At 38.6% G+C, this 19,155-nt stretch overlaps 1 protein-coding gene across 2 annotated transcripts in view; it reads left to right on the plus strand.

Moving 5' to 3' along the window:
* The window catches only part of CNTN4 (contactin 4), a 999,337-nt gene that overhangs the window by 240,210 nt on the left and 739,972 nt on the right, over positions 1-19,155 (plus strand). For both annotated transcript variants that reach the window (XM_010862023.1, XM_010862025.1), the window contains exon 3: positions 7,371-7,426. The gene's annotated coding sequence lies outside the window, so the exon portion shown is untranslated. The remainder of the gene's footprint in view (positions 1-7,370; positions 7,427-19,155) is intronic.

Raw genomic sequence — 19,155 nt, forward strand, 5'->3', positions numbered from 1 at the left:
TCATGGGAAATAGATGGGGAAACAGTGGAAACAGTGTCAGACTTTATTTTTTGGGGCTCCAAAATCACTGCAGATGGTGACTGCAGCCATGAAATTAAAAGACGCTTACTCCTTGGAAGAAAAGTTATGACCAACCTAGATAGCATATTCAAAAGCAGAGACATTACTTTGCCAACAAAGGTCCATCTAGTCAAGGCTATGGTTTTTCCAGTGGTCATGTATGGATGTGAGAGTTGGACTGTGAAGAAGGCTGAGCGCCAAAGAATTGATGCTTTTGAACTGTGGTATTGGAGAAGACTCTTGAGAGTCCCTTGGACTGCAAGGAGATCCAACCAGTCCATTCTGAAGGAGATCAGCCCTGGGATTTCTTTGGAAGGAATGATGCTAAAGCTGAAATTCCAGTACTTTGGCCACCTCATGCAAAGAATTGACTCAGTGGAAAAGACACTGATGCTGGGAGGGATTGGAGGCAGGAGGAGAAGGGGACGACAGAGGGGATGAGATAGCTGGATGGCATCACTGACTCGATGGACGTGAGTCTGGGTGAATTCTGGGAGTTAGTGATGGACAGGGAGGCCTGGCATGCTGCGATTCATGGGGTCGCAAAGAGTCGGACACGACTGAGTGACTGAACTGAACTGAACTGATGTAAAGGCATATTGCCCTGGAGGATTCAGTGCCATCATAGACTTCTAGCTGATGGTGATCATATAGACATTTATTTCTAGATATATACCTGTCTGAGACCAGTGAAGGTGAAAGAAAGTTTGTAACATTGTACAGGAGGTGGAGACCAAAACCATTCCTAAGGGGAGAAAAAAGGTAAGAAGGCAAAATGGTTGTCTGAGGAGACTTTAAAATAGCTGAGGAAAGAAGAGAGGTGAAAAGCAAGAGAGAAAGGGAAAGATATATCCAACTGAATGCAGAGTTCCAGAGAGTAGCAAGGAGAGATAAGAAGGCCTTCTTAAGTGAACAATGCAAAGAAATAGAGGAAAACAATAGAATGGGAAAGCCTAGAGATCTCTTCAAGAAAATTGAAGATACCAAGGGAACATTTCATGCAAGGATGGGCCCAATAAAGGACAGAAACAAGAAAGACCTAACAGAAGCAGAAGAGGTTAAGAAGAGGTGGCATGAATACACTGAAGAACTATACAAAAGGTCTTACTACCAAAATAACCAAAGTTATTTGGTGTGATCACTCATCTAGAGCCAGACATCCTGGAGTGTGAAGTCAAGTGGGCCGTAGGAAGCATCACTACTTACAAAGCTAACGGAGGTGATAGAATTCCAGCTGAGCTCTGTAAAAATCCTAAAAGATGACTGTGTTAAAGTGCTGCACTCAATATGACAGCAAATTTGGAAAACAACAGTGGTCACAGGGTGGAAAAGGTCAGTTTTTATTCCAATCCCAAAGAAAGGCAATGCCAAAGAATGCTTAAATTACTGTTAATTGTGCTCATTTTACATCCTAGCAAGGTTATGCTCAGAAGTCTTCAAGTTTGGCTTCAGTAGTATGTGAACCAAGAACTTCCAGATGTACAAGCTGGATTTAGAAAAGGCAGAGGAACCAGAGATCAAATTAACATTCATTGGAATATACAGAAAACAAGGGAATTCCAGAAAAACATCTGCTTCATTGACTACACTAAAACCTTTGCCTGTGTGGATTAAAACAAACTGGGAAAAATTCTTAAAGAGATGAGAATGCCAGACCACCTTACCTCTCTCCTGAGAAACTTGTATGTGAATCAAGAAACAACTGTTAGAACCTTACATGGGACAATGGACTGGTTCAAAATTGGGAACTGAGTAAGACAAAGCTGTATATTGTCACTCTTTTTATTTAAGTTCTATGCAGAGTATGTCATGCAAAAGGCTGGGCTGGATGACTCACAAGCTGGAATCAAGATTGCCAGGAGAAATATCAGCAACCTCAGATATGCAGATGATACGACTCTAAAGGGAGAAAACAAAGAGGAGAGTAAAAAAGTGACTTAAAGCTCAACATTCAAAAAACTAAAACCACAGCATCTGGGCCCATCATTCCATGGTAAGTAGAAGGGGAAAAAGTAGAACCAGTGACAGATTTTATTTTGAGGGGCTCCAGGATCACTGCAGATGGTGACTGCAGCCATGAAATTAAAAGACACTTGCTCCTTGAAAGGAAAGCTATGACAAACCTAGACAGCATATTAAAAAGCAGAGACAACAGTTTGTTGATAAAGGTCCGTATAGTCAAAGCCGTGGTCTTTCCTGTAGGCATGTAAGGATATGAGAGTTGGACCATAAAGAAGGCTGAGCACTAAAGAATTGATGCTTTTGAATTGTGGTGCTGGAGAAGACTCTTGAGAGTCCCTGGGACTGCAAGGAAATCAAACTGCTGCTGCTGCTGCTGCCAAGTCACTTCAGTCGTATCCGACTCTGTGTGACTCCATAGACGGCAGCCCAGCAGGCTCCCCCGTCCCTGGGATTCTCCAGGCAAGAACACTGGAGTGGGTTGCCATTTCCTTCTCCAATGCATGAAAGTGAAAAGTCAAAGTGAAGTCGCTCCGTCATGTCCGACTCTTAGCGACCCCATGGACTGTAGCCTACCAGGCTCCTCTGTCCATGGGATTTTCTGGGCAAGAGTACTGGGGTGGGTTGCCATTGCCTTCTCCAGGAAATCAAACTAGTCAATGCTAAAGGAAATCAACTTTGAATATTCATTTGGAAGGACTGATGCTGAACCTAAAGCTCCAATACTTTGGCCACCTGATGTGAAGAACTGACTTGTTGGAAAAGACCCCGATTCGGGGAAAAATTGAAAGCAAAAGGAGAAGAGGGCGGCAGAGGATGAGATGCTTAGATAGCATCACTGACCTAGTGGACGTGAGTTTGAGCAAACTCTGGGAGACAGTGAAAGATAGGGAAGGCTGGTGTGCAGCAGGCCATGGGGTCACTAAGAGTTGGCATGGCTTGATGACTGAACAATAGCAAACTGTCACTTGGGAAGGATTCTTTTGTCCTGAATAAATTACCAGCATACATTTTAGTTCTAAATAATTGAGCAGGATGTAGATCAGGACATTTTGTTCTCTAGATTAAAATAATCCTTTCTGACCCAGGCTTTCCAGCTGCTGCTTCTTCATAGTTGCTTTTTGCCAAGAATGTCTACACTTATTCATGGATTTCTGGTTCTTTTGTATTGTGATATAGCCGGTGCATTTATGTTTATACCAGCTGATTTTGTTCAAAACTCGGATTTGTCCAATCCTTCTAAGCAGAGGTAGATTCATCTATTTATTCATTTGTTCATGTATTAATTTCCTGTCTGTTCTCACATGTGCTTTTTATGGAGTTCCTAATAAAAGCCATCATTAAAATTTAAATGTAACTTAAACTTATTACAGCAGCAGGTAAGTGACAAGGATGGTGAAAATGACAGTGTTAGTCACTCAGTCATGTTTGACTTTTCGTGACCCCATAGACTGTAGCCCGCCAGACTCCTCTGTCCATGGAATTCTCCAGGCAAGATACTGGAGTAGGTAGCCATTCCCTTCTCCAGGGGGTCTTCCCGACCTATGAATTGAACCCAGTTCTCCTGCATTGCAGGCAGATTCTTTATTGTCTGAGCCAGCAAGGACAAGGATATAATATTGGAAAATTTAATAAATTTTCACTAATTTTAAAAATAAATACTTTATGCATATGATGTGCTGGACACTTTTTTTTCCCCCCATAGATTATCTCATTCTGCCTTTATAAAAACAGTGTAAGGTGGGAATAAAATTAGTATTAGCTTTGTATGCATGGGAAATCTGCACTTAAAGGTGAATGGAATGAAAGCCTTTCCATGTGTTCTTGTCCAGGGAGAGGCTGTTGTACAATCAACTAACATGAATGTCAGTTTTTTTGCTTGAATAAAGCAGCACAAAGGTGGTATTCAGTAATTCTTGTGATTTTAACCCATTTGAAGGAATCTACTTAGGTATTTTCTACCTGGTTTATCTCTGTATGTTGGCACATCTGATGGGAAGTTTTAACTAAATCCCTTCTATACCTGATAAGAATCTGCTTAGTCAAATTTCATTCCAATTAGAATTAAACAAACATTCTAACTTTTAAATAAGGCTTTAACACCTTTTAAATAAGGCTATTCAACAAGGCTAACACCTCTATATCTACTGAGGTGTTCGTAGACCTTTGTGGATAAATCTTAGATATTACTCTTTACTTTCCAACCTTTCCATCCTGCTTTCCAGTCTCTGGCATCATCTTTTGCTTCATGGCATCTAACAAATCTGATGGAGGTATTCATGATGTTAGCCCATCCAACAGGTAAATTCTTTAGATAAAAGTGCCCTTAGGGAACAGTTCCTAAAATGGAAGGGAAGAGTTTTGAACTAAGTAGTGTGGATAAGGAGGGGAATTCTTTGAAGTATGTGTAGATTTTACATACTGACTGCATTTTTTGTGTGTATACACATCCCTCCTGAGACTCTTCATAATGGATGGGAGACTCTTAACAATGTTACTATAGAGTCACTGGTTACCATATGCCAAGTAGTGGACTGAGAACTGAATTACATTATGTTACTTACTTTTCATCTGTTCTTTGAGGCTGAATAGCATTATCCTCCCCACTTTGTAGGTGAAGTTGAGGCTTGTACCAATTAACGAATTGCTCATGATCACGTGGCTAGTAAATAATTTAACCAGCATCCCATCCCAGGCAGCTGCCTCAGAGCTTGTGCTTTTAAACAAGAGGAACATAATTATAATTTAATGAATGAAGTTAGTCTGCTTTCATTTCAGACTGTATCATTCCAGTGGATAATTGTAATCTTTACTTTCATCCTGGAAAAAAAGAAAATATATATATATAAATGCCAAGATCCTAGTAATAATTGAAAATAAAGAATGAAGCCTTGCCTACAGTTTTCCCGTTTTTGTTTTTAGGATAACTCTCATTTTAGCTGTTGTTTTTGATGTGTAGTCTGAAGTTGTATATAGGGCCAGTAACTGTAAATAGAGGTTTACCTTCTTATCAGTGGGTATCCTTAGTATAAGAAAATTAGGATTTGAGATACACACACACATATATATACAGCTGATGACCAACCATATTTAAAAAATCAAAAAGTGATGTATTTATGATTCATGGTTAAGTTAATTATAGGATTTGTTTGTTTCACAGGAAGCACTGCCTTAGATTTGTTAGAATCATTTGTGGCTCTTTATTTTTGGAGAATATTTAAGAAAGTAAAGAAAAAACTAAAAATTCCATTTCTAATATATAAACAAAATAAAGATTTTGGTTCTTACCTTCCAGACTCATTGATACTGACTTGAAAGTAAAGGTATTAAGAAACTTAATACAGTGATGACTATTATGGTACCCACCAGGCGATAGTGTAAGCTTAAGAAGTGATAAGGTATTTATGGCTAGTCAAGAAAAGATTCTATTTCTATCTCAATCAAATATGCTATGTTTAAATGTAAATTAGACTAGAATTTTATAGTTAAAGATACCTCTGAGTGGCCTAAATATATATATATACACACACACACACACACAAAATGATATTTTCAATTATAAAAAGATAATTATATTACTCAGAATTAAAGTTGGAGGATAGACACATACACATAGACATGAAGCTACAAATATATATACAGAAATATAAATATATATATATTTGTGGGCTTCCCTGGTGGCTCAGACAGTAAAGAATCTGCCTGCAATGCAGGAGACCCGGGTTCGATCCCGATCCCTGGGTCAGGAAGATCCCCTGGAGAAGGGAATGGCAACCCACTCCAGTGTTCTTGCCTGGAGAATTCCATGGACAGAGAAACCCGGTGGGCTACCATCCATAGGATTGCACAGAATCAGACACTACTGAAGCAACTTAGCATGCATACATAATGCCAGATTTATTGGAAGAGTTTTGTTGCATTCATTTTACATAATCATAAAATGAACAAAAACAGTGGCATGCCTCCTAGTTGTTTTTCATTATTTTAAATCACTTTGTAACATATTTTCTTAGGAAATGGTCACTCTTACTGAATCTGAATACCTTAGAATATTGCAGGCTTCTAAAATTGTTATTACTAAGAAGCCATCAAGTGGTGAAACGACTGCTCAGGAGTTACACAGCAAGTCAGGCAGCTAGTTTGATTTGGTTTGTTCATTTATTTTGTTTAGTTTATTAGTTTTTTTAATATCCCATATATAAAGCATGAGTGAAGTCATACAGATCTGTCTTCTTCCCTCTAACTTATTTTACTTAGCTTAATACCCTCAAGGTCCATCCACATTGTTGCAAATGGCAAGATTTCACCTTTTTTATGGCTGAGTGGTGTTTCATTGTATATGAATCTTTTTTATCCTTTCATCTGTTCACGGGCACTTAGGTTGTTTCTATTCCTTGACTATTTAAAATAATGCTGGAACAAACGATGCATGTAGCGGTGCATGTGTCTTTTAAAATTTGTTACCAGTTGGAAGAGGGACATGGGGAGGGCAAAATGGGTGAAGGGTGACAGACAGAAAGTAAATTTGTGGTGATGAGCTTGGATTTTTGGTGGGCATACGAAAGTAGAAGTAGAATGTATACATGAAACGTATAGTGTTAACAATCAAGGTTACCTTGATAAAATTTAAATTTTTTAAAAATACTGTTTTAAAAAAAGTTCATTTGAATCAGTTCTAATAAGATGGATGAAACTGGAGCCTATTATACAGAGTGAAGTAAACCAGAAAGAAAAACACCAATACAGTATACTAACGCATATATATGGAATTTAGAAAGATGGTAACGACAACCCTGTATGCAAGACAGCAAAAGAGACACATGTATAGAACAGTCTTTTGGACTCTGTGGGAGAGGGGGTGGGAATGATTTGGGAGAATGGCATTAAAACATGTATAATGTCATATAAGAAATGAATCGCCAGTCCAGATTCGATGCAGGATACAGGAAGCTTGGGGCTGGTGCACTGGGATGACCCAGAGGGATGGTATGGGAAGGGAGGTGGGAGAGGGGTTCAGGATGGGGAACACGTGTACACCCGTGGCGGATGCATGTTGATGTATGGCAAAACCAGTACAATATTGTAAAGTAAAAATAAATAAATAAATAAAAAGAATACATTTGAAAAAAAAAAAAAAAAGTTCACACAGCTAGTGAGATACAAAGCATAGAACCCAAACTCTTGTCTCCTAATTTTGGCCATTCTATCAAGCCTGAAATCCGTACCAACTGTATTTAATTTTTAGTTCCTTCTAATTTGTTTAGAATGGAAATTGTTAAGCATTAACTACATATAAGAATATTTATCCCTGAAAAATGTATTTATTTGTATGTTATTTTTTTTAATTCTAGGAATCATTGACATATAGTAACGCCACAGCATGTGGCCCCAAGATCTACCCTAAAAGGTAAGCTTCCCAAAAGGGAAAACTTTTTCTTACTTGTATTTCACCTTGGATTAGCATCCTTAGTTACTCTGGAAACATTAGATTCTTTCCTTAGAGTGATACAGTGAGATAATTTTTTATGTTTTTCTGAAAGTTGAAGTTAACAAAAGTAGCGAAGTCATACAAGTTTGAACCTTGAAAATAGGAAGTTGTACCCTCTCTGGGTTCTTTCTGGAGAAGATACTTGAGGCAGATATTTGGTGGTTCAAATTAATATGATAATTCAAAAAGTTCAGAATTTGGCATCATGGAAAAAGTATTGGGAATAAAATGAAGGTTGTTGCATTTTTGCCCATGACTTATGGAGAGGACATTTTCAGTCAGATCTTCAAAATACTAAGTTAGTGAGATCTGCAAATATTGAGGCATGAAAATTGAAGTTTTTTAGGGGTAAAACGTGAGTGTTATAAGTTACTATCATGCGTCCCCCCTCTGTCTACACTTGCCCCCTCTGTCTTGAACTTCATATTTTTTTCCTTTATGAAAGATACAGATATATACAAGTAAAACTTAACTGTTTTTAGTTTCCTAAGACTGCTGTAACAAAGCACCATGAACTGGGTGACTTAATGGAAATTTATTTTCTCCCTGAGTAGAAAAGAATGAAATCAAAGTGTAGGCTGGGCTGTGCTTTCTCTAAGAGCTTTAAAGGAGAAATTCTCACTTGCATCTTCCATCTTCTAGAAGTTGCTGATAACTTTTGGTGTTCCCTAACTTGTAATTGCATCACTTCAGTCTCTGCCTTCACATGGTTTCTCCCCCATGTGTGTTTGGGTCTATATTCCCTCTTCATCATCCTAGTCCAATACGACCTCATCTTAACTTGATTACATCTGCAAAGACCCTTTTCCCAAATAAGGTCACATTCATGGGTCTCAGGATTAGGATTTCACTATACGTTTTTGTGGGATATTGTTCACCCATAGTAGGACCTGGCCCTTAAAAGTGGCAAGAGTGATATTGAAGTTAACTACGGTTAACTAGACCTTCATGGGGAAAAGTGCTAGCCTGGAGGATGGTGGCAGAGGAAAATCTCATTGCATTGCTGTATAGAAAATAAAAAGCTGAGTCACTTTAACAGATGTAATAATTATCAAGAGATCCTGATGGCCAAATTGCCTCCCCAGCAATAGAAAACAAAATATTCTGTGATTCAGGATAGGGGTTGATACCATTGGGTAATATTAATGCATACTCTTGAGTCTCAGGGAATTTTCTTAACACTCTCTATTGAAAAAATATATAGAAAAAAATTATTTAATTTGATTTCCCAGATGAGTTTCATAAGCCAAGATTAACTAAGGTATTTTTTTTTTTTACCAATTAACTCTTACTCTGTAAAAAGTCACCCCAGAATTCAGTGGCTTGCAATAGTGACCATTTATTATTTCTCATGAGTCTGTAAGGTCAGCTAGGTAGGTCTTCTGTTACAAAATAGACTCCCACAGTTTGCTGGGTGTGTCTGTGTGTCTGAGGTCAGTTTGTAGGTTGGGAAGGGGAAACTCTGCTCCCTGTGGTCTCTCATCCTCCAGGGGAGCCAGGCTTCTTCTTAGGGAGCTGGCCTGTTCCAAGATAAGAGCATTCTCACACTTGCTGTAAACTACTATTTTTACCTCCTCAGGCAGTAGGAGTGATCTTAAATCACGTTCTAAATGTAATCTACCTACAGAACCACCTACAAATCTGCCACTGTTCCCTGTTTTCCTTGGATCTATTCCAAGTGTTTAACACAGCTTCAGAAGTTTCAACGTTATTTGGCCCTTGCTTAGCTGTCTACCTTTCTTTCTCCCACCCCACACTTTCCAATGTAGGTTCTTCCAACCTGAATTTCTTTAAATTGTTTAAATATCTCATCTTCTATCTTGCTTTTGCTCATTGTAGGCCTTCTTCCAGGAACAGCCCTTTTGTCCATCATCTCCCTTCTCGTATCTTTGTGTGATCAACTCTTTTATCACTAAATGAAAGCTCAGTTCTTCCAGGAAGCCTTCTATGTTTTCCTTGCCTGAGTTAAGCTTCTATAGGCTGCTGACATCAATATGAATGACATGATAATCACAGTGTCTGCAGTTGCTTGCCTAATTATCTTACTGTCCCACCTTGGACTCTGATGCCAGTGGTTACATCTTATTGTACATTATGGTATTCCTAGAATATAACAGTACATGCACGAAGGATGACTCAGTAATTATTCATGGAAAGAATGAAGGATTCAATGACGTCTTTTCTATTCTAATTTTCTGTCTTTAAAGGTTTAAGTGGTTGGGCATGTTCAGAATTAATGTTGAAAGGCAGAGGGTCACCTTTCCTCAAATTTTCCTCATTCTCCTTTGTCCCTGTCTTACAGAGGGCCCTGGCACCCTCTGGTGCCTTGGCCTTTTGTTATCTGTTAATTGTAGCCTGTGGAACAGAACAGCTGCAAAATAGTGTGCTTTGGTTCATGCATTTTCTCTCTCTTTTTCTTTTAATTTCAAAAAGAAAAACAAATTTTAATTTGTTGCTAACACTTGAAAATTAGATTTCACATGCAATGATGATTTCCAGATTCTCTTAGAAGAAATCAGATTATTTTCTACCCTGAGCCTGCATTCCCAGGTGGCATGAGGGCTTATTTGAGCAGCAGATGCCCTCCTCTACCTTCAGTTTATCATGCCACATCATTTGCTATCTATATGGCCCTGGCAGGCACTCGAGTTCCCTGGTGGCTCAGTAGTAAAGAATCTGCCTGCCGAAGACGGGGGTTTGATCCCTAGATTGGGAAGATCCCCTAGGGAAGGAAATGGCTACCCACTCCAGTAAAAAATCCAATGGACAGAAGAGCCTGGTGGACTACAGTCTATCAAGTTGCGAAGAGTCAGACAGGACTTAGCGACTAAAACAAAACAAAACAAAATAAAAGCTCGACTTCTAAGAGTTTGTCTCGTACAAAGCAAAGACGATAGGTTTGGTCACTGAACCATTTTGTTGTTCCTTTTGTATATCTACCAACTAAGTGAAAGTAATTTAGGTTTTGTATTCAGACCTCTGTGCTTAATTTCCTGCTCAAATACTCAAACAGATAAACTAATCTCTCCAAAACTCTTTTCTCCCCCACCTGTAAAATGGAGAAATGGAGACTATAATATTGTGTATGAACTTGCATGAAGTTCCTTTGTTAAAACCACAACATTCCATCTAACCTGTGCACACAAAGAAAATTGAAGAAAATAGTTTTTCTGGGTTGATGCACTTAATTGTCATCTTCTTTTGGATGATATTAATTTAAATAGATTAGGAAAATTAAATATCAACACATGCTACAACATGGATGAACTTTGAAACCGTTATACTAAATGAAAAAAGGAAGCACAACAGGCTCCATATTATACGAATCCATTTATATGAAGTTTCTGGAATAGAAAAAATGATAGAGACAGAAAGCATGTTGGTGGTTTCCAAGAACTATGGAAAGAGAATAATGTGAAGTGGCTGCTAGTAAGAGTTGACTCATTGGAAAAGACTCTGATGCTGGGAGGGATTGGGGGCAGGAGGAGAAGGGGACGACAGAGGATGAGATGGCTGGATAGCATCACTGACTCGATGGATGTGAGTCCCAGTGAACTCCTGGAGTTGGTGATGGACAGGGAGGCCTGGCATGCTGCGATTCATGGGGTCTCAAAGAGTCGGACACGACTGAGCAACTGAACTGAACTGAGTGAGCCCACGGTGTCCTTTCTTGGGTGATAAACATTTTCTGGAGTCAGATAGTGGTGGTGGTGACACAAACCTGTGAATATGCTAAGAGATCCTGAATTGTACAGTAAATGGTGAATTTTATCCTATGTGCTTGCTCAGTCACTTCAGTCATGTCCCCCTCTGCAACCCTGTGAACTGTAGCCCGCCACGCTCTTCTGTCTGGGTGATTCTCCAGGCAAGAATGCTGGAAAGAGTTGCCATCCCCTTCTCCAGGAAATCTTCCCAACCCAGGGATCAAACCAACATCTCATGTCTTGTGCATTGGCCCAAATTTTATGGTTGTTGTTATTCAGTCGCTCAGTCATTTCCAATTCTTTTTATGCTACGTGAATATCAGTGAAGTAATAAAATATGAAATTCATGTTTTAGGAAGACAAAATTTTTCTTTCAAATATGGTGAGTAGGGGGTGTAACAGAATAAGTAGACTCCTTGGGCTGTCACTCAAATCAACAAACACAGTTTTCCTTAAAGTCCTGCTGTGCCCTCCAAAACCAAAGATCAAGTCAGATTTCTAACCAATACAATTTTGTAAAGTAATTAGCCTCTAATTAAAATAAATAAATTTAAATTTTAAAAAATTCATTGTTTAATCCATTGAGAGATGGGGTCAGAGATGGGTTCATGTTTAAAATTCACCAACTACATCTTCTGTAGCCACACATTCCTCTAACAATAATATAAAGGTACTAATGGCCATTGTAGTGGCAGTCGTGTCCGACTCTTTGTGACTCCATGGACTGTAGTCTACCGGACTCCTCCATCCATGGGATTTTGCAGGCAAAGGTACTGGAGCGGGTTGCCATCTCCTTCTCCAATTGTAAGACATAGGAAGACTAAATGTCAAATATTTACCATGGTGCCAGTTACAAAACAGTTCCTCTGTTATATATATATATATATATATATATATATATATAAGTAAAATAGACTTGTAATATTGTATAATTAATGTATTTTAATAAGTGTTACTTGGTTGTAAGTATTAGGCTGCAACACGATTTTTGGCAACTCAGCTTTTCCACAGTTACCCTCCCACATCCCCAACGCCCACTCCACAGGCATCTTGGCCAGAGAGAAAAGCACGGCTAGAATTTCTGCTATCACTTAATGAATTTAATCAGTCCCGTAGGGACTTCGATAAAGCAGGGGAACATTTAACAGAGAAACATGATTTTTATGCTTCCTGTGTTCCTCATAGTAGTTGACAGAGCCTTCCCTCGCAGAAGTAACATTACCTGTGCTGAGAGGAGCATTAGCATACCATGAGGGTGATGTCAGAACTCAGAGAACACATCCCCATGGCCTTGTATTAAAATGTGTCTGTGCACGTGCTTCTGAATGCAAGTCAGTGTTGTCGCCAGTAAGAAAATAAACTGCTGCCTGAAAATGTATGATTCAATTGTCTATCATTTTTATTATTTATGATTTTTTTTCTGTTTAAACATTGTAGAGATTTTTTTTTTAGCTTTGGTTTTATCTTTGGAAATTGAAATTAAAATCATAGTGTGGGGATATAGAAGATAATTGAGTTATTCAGTGAAGTATACTATACGTTGTAACATTAAGCAGAATTGTTTAATCTTCATTATGAAAAAATGACTGTGTGAATTGCTCCATTTGAAACAGTGGTTGCTTTCTGCTTTTCCTTGTGGATAATGGAAAGGATTATGCTATGGTGAGTAGTCAGAATAGCTGAGATTGTATCATTTGCCTCTTAGCAAGTATTTATTGGTAGCTCACTGTAAGCCAGCATTTTCAGTAGGGCCTAGAGTTATGGTGGCAAATTAAAAAAAAAAAAAATATATATATATATATACCCTCAAATTCTGAGTTTGATATCTAGTAGCGGTGGCAGGTGGTACTTCAGCAGTAAAGAATCCACCTGCAATGCAGGAGATAAAAGAGATGCAGGTATCAGACTTCTTTTCACATAATGAATTGACCCTTTGATATTAGGGAATAATACTCTTCCTTTCTCAGTAATGCTTTTTGACATATTTATTTCATATCATGTTAAGATTAAAATTCCTCCCTTATTTAAATTAATATTTGCCAGGGGTTCCGTTTCTAGTTTGTTTCCAGTCCTTACCAGTCATTTTAGGTGTGTCTTCTTTTAGTAGCATGTAGCTATATTTTTTTTAATGTATGGTTTTTCTCATGTATCAGAGGAGTTTAAAAGCTCACACTTGCTTTGAATCTTAAACAATCTTTCCATTCTTTCCACTGTCTTATTTTGTGTCAGCATACTTTGTGTGAGATGTTTTGTTTCTGCATATTTCTTCTTTTCTGAATTCTAATGGAGCAACTAATTTTTCTTTTATTCCACTATTGTTTGATTATTTCAGATTTCTTATTATGTTTCTATTTGTATATTGGCAATGCAAAATTTAATAATGTTCTTACATAAAACCTAAAATACTTTATTTCTAACTATACCACACAAAGTTCCACATTTTTCTCATATACATAGTAAAATACTATGGAAAGTTGATTTTTTTTTTTCAGTTAGTGATTCTTATAGTTATATTTAATATAGTTAAGGTTTCACTTACATAGAATTCCCTATTCATTTACCCATTTATCATTTGTTTCTAGTTTCCTAATCTTTATTATTCAAGTTCCTTTTACTTACTGCTGCTGCTGCTAAGCCACTTCAGACGTGTCCGACTCTGTGCGACCCCATAGACGGCAGCCCGCCAGGCTCTGCCATCCCTGGGATTCTCCAGGCAGGAACACCGGAGTGGGTTGCCACTTCCTTCTTCAATGCATGAAAGTGAAAAGTGAAAGTGAAGTCGCTAAGTCATGTCCAACTCTTAGTGACCCCATGGACTGCAGCCTACCAGGCTCCTCCGTCCATGGGGTTTTCCAAGCAAGAGTACTGGAGTGGGGTGCCATTGCCTTCTCCGTCCTTTTACTTAATACACCCACAAAACATTTTTTTGTGGTTTCTCTTAGTGTTAAGTTGTGTTTGTTTATCACAAAATGTCATTTTTTTTTAAAACCATTATTTTGGAGTGATATTGAACTAGGATTGGAATTCTTAGTTGCCAAGTTTTTCCTCTTAATACTTTGAAGATACTATGCTGTTGTTTTCTACTCTTTATTTACTGTGGATTTTAAAGTCTTCTGTTAGTCACACTGATAATCTTTTGTAGGTGATCTTTTTCTTTGTTTCCTTATAAGATTTTCTCTGTGTTTGGAGTACTGAAGTTTCATTATTATTTGCCCAATTAAGCACTTATTTTTAGTTTTGCTCATGCGATGCCTTACTTTCAATCTGAGGTCATGTTCCTTTTTTCAATCTTGGAAAATTGTCATTCAGCATTTGAGTATTGACACTAACATCTTTTCCATTGTCCTTTGTTGTATATCTTAATAGACATTTTTGGACCATTTATTTCTCTTGTCTATAATGCCTAGTTATTCTTTTCAATGTTTGTTTCTTTATATCACCATTTTGCTTTTTGGGAAAATCTGTCATTTCCTCCTCCAATTTTCAAATTATTTCTTTATCAGTGTCTACTTTGTTATTTAACATTTGTATCAGTCAAAATAGCAAATTCATGCTGCACTAGCAAACATCTCCTCAGTCTTAGGGGCAAAAACAACAAACGTTTATTTCTCCCTCATGTTATATACCCAGTGTGAGTTAACGTGGGAGCTTTGCTCATCATATTCCATTCCTGTTGATGGAATCACTGTCAGGAAATGACTCCGTAAGTGCTGAGGCCAAATGCAGAGGACCTGTGGGATCACGAACTAAGTCTGAAAACTTTCTCATGAAGGACACGTGTCACTTTTATTTACATTTCATTGCCAAACTCACAAGGCCATGGATGACTCTGAAGAAGGCAGATAATGCAGTATTAACAATTGCCTGAAAATAAAGAATATTTGTTAAAAGCACTTAATTGCAATTTAAAATGTTTGTTGGCTTTTAAATTTTCTATTTTTTTTTTTTCCTGGAACTTCTATTTGGTTTCTATCTTTCTGTGTATCTTTTATAATGTTCTGCTGTTTTCTTGTGGGTTCAATTCCTTTCTAACATTTTCCAAACTCTTACTTTCTATTCATGTCCATGATCTTTTTTCATTGTGAGTGCTTACACTGCATATCCTTTTTACTGTGCTAGTAGATTCATTCTTGTCATAGCTTTTCCCCCCTCATATATATAGTCTGTCTTTTTATATTGTGAGCTCACATTAGATTTATTTTTTTCATGTGAGAATGCTGTGGATGTTGTGTTGTGAAACCATGACATAGAAGTGGTTTTGCTTTTGCTTCTACCAAGGTCCTGGGATGTAAAGTGTCCCAGACCAGTGTTAATTTCCTATAGCTCATGAGTAGTATACCATTAGGTCATATACTTAAGTTTAGCAAAAGCTTCAGGTTTCATTTTCTTCCGTGGGGTGCATTGAACCTGGGGAAGACAGTAGAATTCCAAACTGAGTCTTGGGGTGGCTTGAGATCATGTCCCCAAAGAGGGGCCCAATTGGTACCCGCCTCTCAGGCAGATCCTTCAAGATGAGATGTGGATTCCTTTCACCTACCGCCCACATACTTTTCAATCTTGTGTTATGCTGTTGCTCGTGTTGAGTAATTCTGCACAAGAGCCTTTTATAAAGCAGATTTTCTGTTCCCTGTAGTTTTATATTTTCTTGAGCATGTGCCCCTTTGGTTTTCAAATCCAGGGGTTTAAGGGGCTCATCTCCGTTGTGCAGGATCTAGCCATTAGGGTGTTTGTGGAGTTCAAATCCCCTACTCTCCAGGGAAAATAACCACACTTTTGTAATTGCTCCCATCTGTGAATTGATCTGACTGGGGTGTGAATTTTTCTTGCTGAGCCTTTATCACTGCCTTTCCTGCTGTGTTCTTGCTGTCCTTTTACCGTTTGCTCTGGAGACTCTTCATCCAGCTTTCAGGTCTCTTTCCAAGGGGATTATTCTATATGTAGCTGGCGATCCCTTGTGTCGATGGAAGGAGGTTAGTTCAGGATCTTCTTATGTCCTTTCAAACTCTCTAAACTGTAAAGTACTTTGCTGTAACTAGTTAATGACCAGATCTGGAGACCCCCTCCCACTCTTTCCCAATAGCTGGAAATGCATTAAACAATAGAAAATGGAAACCCTGTGTGTTATATTGAATTTTCTTTGATACAGGATTAACAGTCAAGAAGCCCTGGTTTTTACAAAGTAAAAACCACACAGGCAGCTACTGATGGGAGTTTTAGAAGGCAGTGAGGAAGTGGCTCACCTGGTGTTAAGTGCTCATATTATACATTAACCAGGGATAAACGTCCTGGCTATAATTTGAGTCAGATCAGAACTGAACATTCAAGGCAATTTGTTTACAAAAGAAATCTTTGGGTTGTCTGCCGAGTATACAGCCCCGATTTCACTTAGAAGTATCCAGCTGCCACAGCCCCGACCGAAAGGAAGTCCAGGTGTCTCCTTGTACCACGGAGTGACTGGAGCAGGAGATTTTTCTCTTTGAGGAATTTCTCATGAGGACACAGAGTCTAGATGAGACCTGAACAAAGGAACCAGTGAATCATGCTAATCTTGAGCTATTTTAACTCACTACATACTAACACAGAAAGAAGAATCCGAAAAGGATAAAGAAAACAACATGTCAGAGACGGTGAGAGAGAGAGCTGTGATCACATGGTCCCTGAAATAGAGAAAAGATAGCACCTTTGCCCCTGACCTGTTCGCTGTGGTTTTACCCTGGCTGTACTTCATAGCTGCAGGTTCTCTGAGATTCCTTCTGTTCTTCCAGTGAACTAACTTTTTGCCCAGGCTGCTGTGAGGGGTCCTCTCTTTCTTTACCATCTGAGACACCAGGGAAACCCATTAGGGCCTCTCTTTCTTAAAACTGAGATTTCTCACCCTGGACATTGACCAAATATGTCCCATGACAGCATATTGATGCTATTAAAAAAAAAAAAAAAGAAACTCTTTGAAATCAACATTGTAGTTTAAGTTCATTGACTGAATGACTGGGTGATATTAGACAAAATGTCTCTAATTCCTTGAAATTCCATTATGATGCCTGGAATAATGGGTCAGAAGTTAGGACAAATGCTAAAGTGGCTTGAGAAATGTGCAAACTGTGCATGATTCAAGGATGTTGCTAAGCAGATCCTAACTTGAAGGCATTGAGGCAGTGCTGCTGCTGCTGGCACCTTTAAATAGCTCATACAGTTTCTGAGGCTGCCCAGCTACTGACACAGCAGGGTTTATCCACTGGGAGGCTGTGACTCACTTATTCTCCCAATTCCCCTATGTAATCTGACACAATGTATCCCCAAGACACTTCCTGCTGCTAATGCTTCTATTTCTATCTTGGAGCCTTTTAATTTGTATTTTCCCCAAATGGCTTATGTCTGCTTGTCAAGTGGATTCTCACCTCACTTGGAACTCTGGCTCTTTGATAAGGAAGAGCAGGCTGGCAAGAAGAGCTGGCATACCACAGAAACCGTGTAAGCAATCAACAGCTTCTTTACAGCTAAGTGTGATTTTTCTGTAGCGCCAGCTGAAAGCAGCTCAGCACAACTGTCTCCTGTTCTGACTGGATTCTTATACACAAAGTTTCTATTAGTACCTTACCACCGTGTGGAAAGGTGGGAGTTTGGGTGCAACTAGCTGCTCTAACATCACTCCAGTGGATGCATTGCTTGAATCCTGTGTGTCTGACCCCTTCAAGGGCACTTAAAAACATTTAGGTCCTATTCACCTGCACCTAGATGAACAGTGATTGTGAATCATGATCTTGGAATCAAGAAGGATCTGAGTTTGAATCCCAATTTTGTCACAGATTTACTATGAGACACTGGAAAACTTATTTAACCACTCCAAACTTCAGATGATATGTTTAAAAAATGAAGAAAATGTTAGAACCTACTTTGGGGTTAGATTTTCATATTTTGAAGAAGGAAATATTGTCCATAAGGAGCAGAAAAGTGCCAGGTGCATCATACATGCTCAAAATCTGTTAGCTGTTATCATTATCATCATCATCAAGTAAAGACTGCTTATTGTTTAAAGCATGTATCCTGTTTTCTCCCATTTCTCTTATGTACAACTAAGTGTTATTCAGTTCTTTAGGGGAGGTAAGATCATCCTCCTTCATTACTTGAGGGAGAAAGAAAACACTTTGGGGAAGATAAATTCTCACCATTGACATGAGGAACTCTGACCGTCACTGTGGACAAAGCACAGCTCTGAACTTCAAGACTTCTATTTGGTGCAAGTGTGTGACTTTGGGCAAGTGGTTCACAGTTGTGAGCCTAAGTTTTCTCAACTGTAAAGGAAAAGCTCTGGCCTGGCTATTACCTGGGACTCTTTTAACTTACTGTGTTCTAGGAGTTTCCTCTTCCCAGTGCGAACATTAAATGATTACACCTTCATTGTAGGAGTGATACCATATAATTCTCCAACTATGCAATGAACAGAACTTGAGCTTGAACAGTCAGTATGCTTCAGATAAACTCAGTGTTTTTGTTCAGTTGCTCAGTTATGTCTGATTCTTTGCAACCCCATGGACTGCAGCATACCACGTTTCCCCTTCCTCCACTATTTCCCAGAGTTTGCACAAACTCATAATCATCGAGTCAGTGATGACATCCAACCATTTCATCCTATGTCCCCCCGCCCTTCTCCTCCTGCCCTCAATCTTTCCCAGTATCAGAGTCTTTTCCAATGAGTTGACTCTTTGCCCCAAGTGGCCAGAGTATTGAAGCTTCAACATCAGTCAATGTACTCAATGTAACGACTTGTAAATAATAAAGAATTATGAAGATTTAGAACCACTGCATTGCACAGAAACAAAGGTCTATATTAGACCATTTTTATTTCATGCTTTGTTGGGAGGTGAGCTGTATTAATCAGGATTAGGTAGGCTTTGCTGTAATAATAAAGTATATTAGTTGCTTAATATAGTAAAGTTTTATATCTCT

The sequence above is a fragment of the Bison bison genome, unplaced genomic scaffold, assembly GCF_000754665.1.
Source record: "Bison bison bison isolate TAMUID 2011002044 unplaced genomic scaffold, Bison_UMD1.0 scf7180017864474, whole genome shotgun sequence".
NCBI lineage: Eukaryota > Metazoa > Chordata > Mammalia > Artiodactyla > Bovidae > Bison > Bison bison.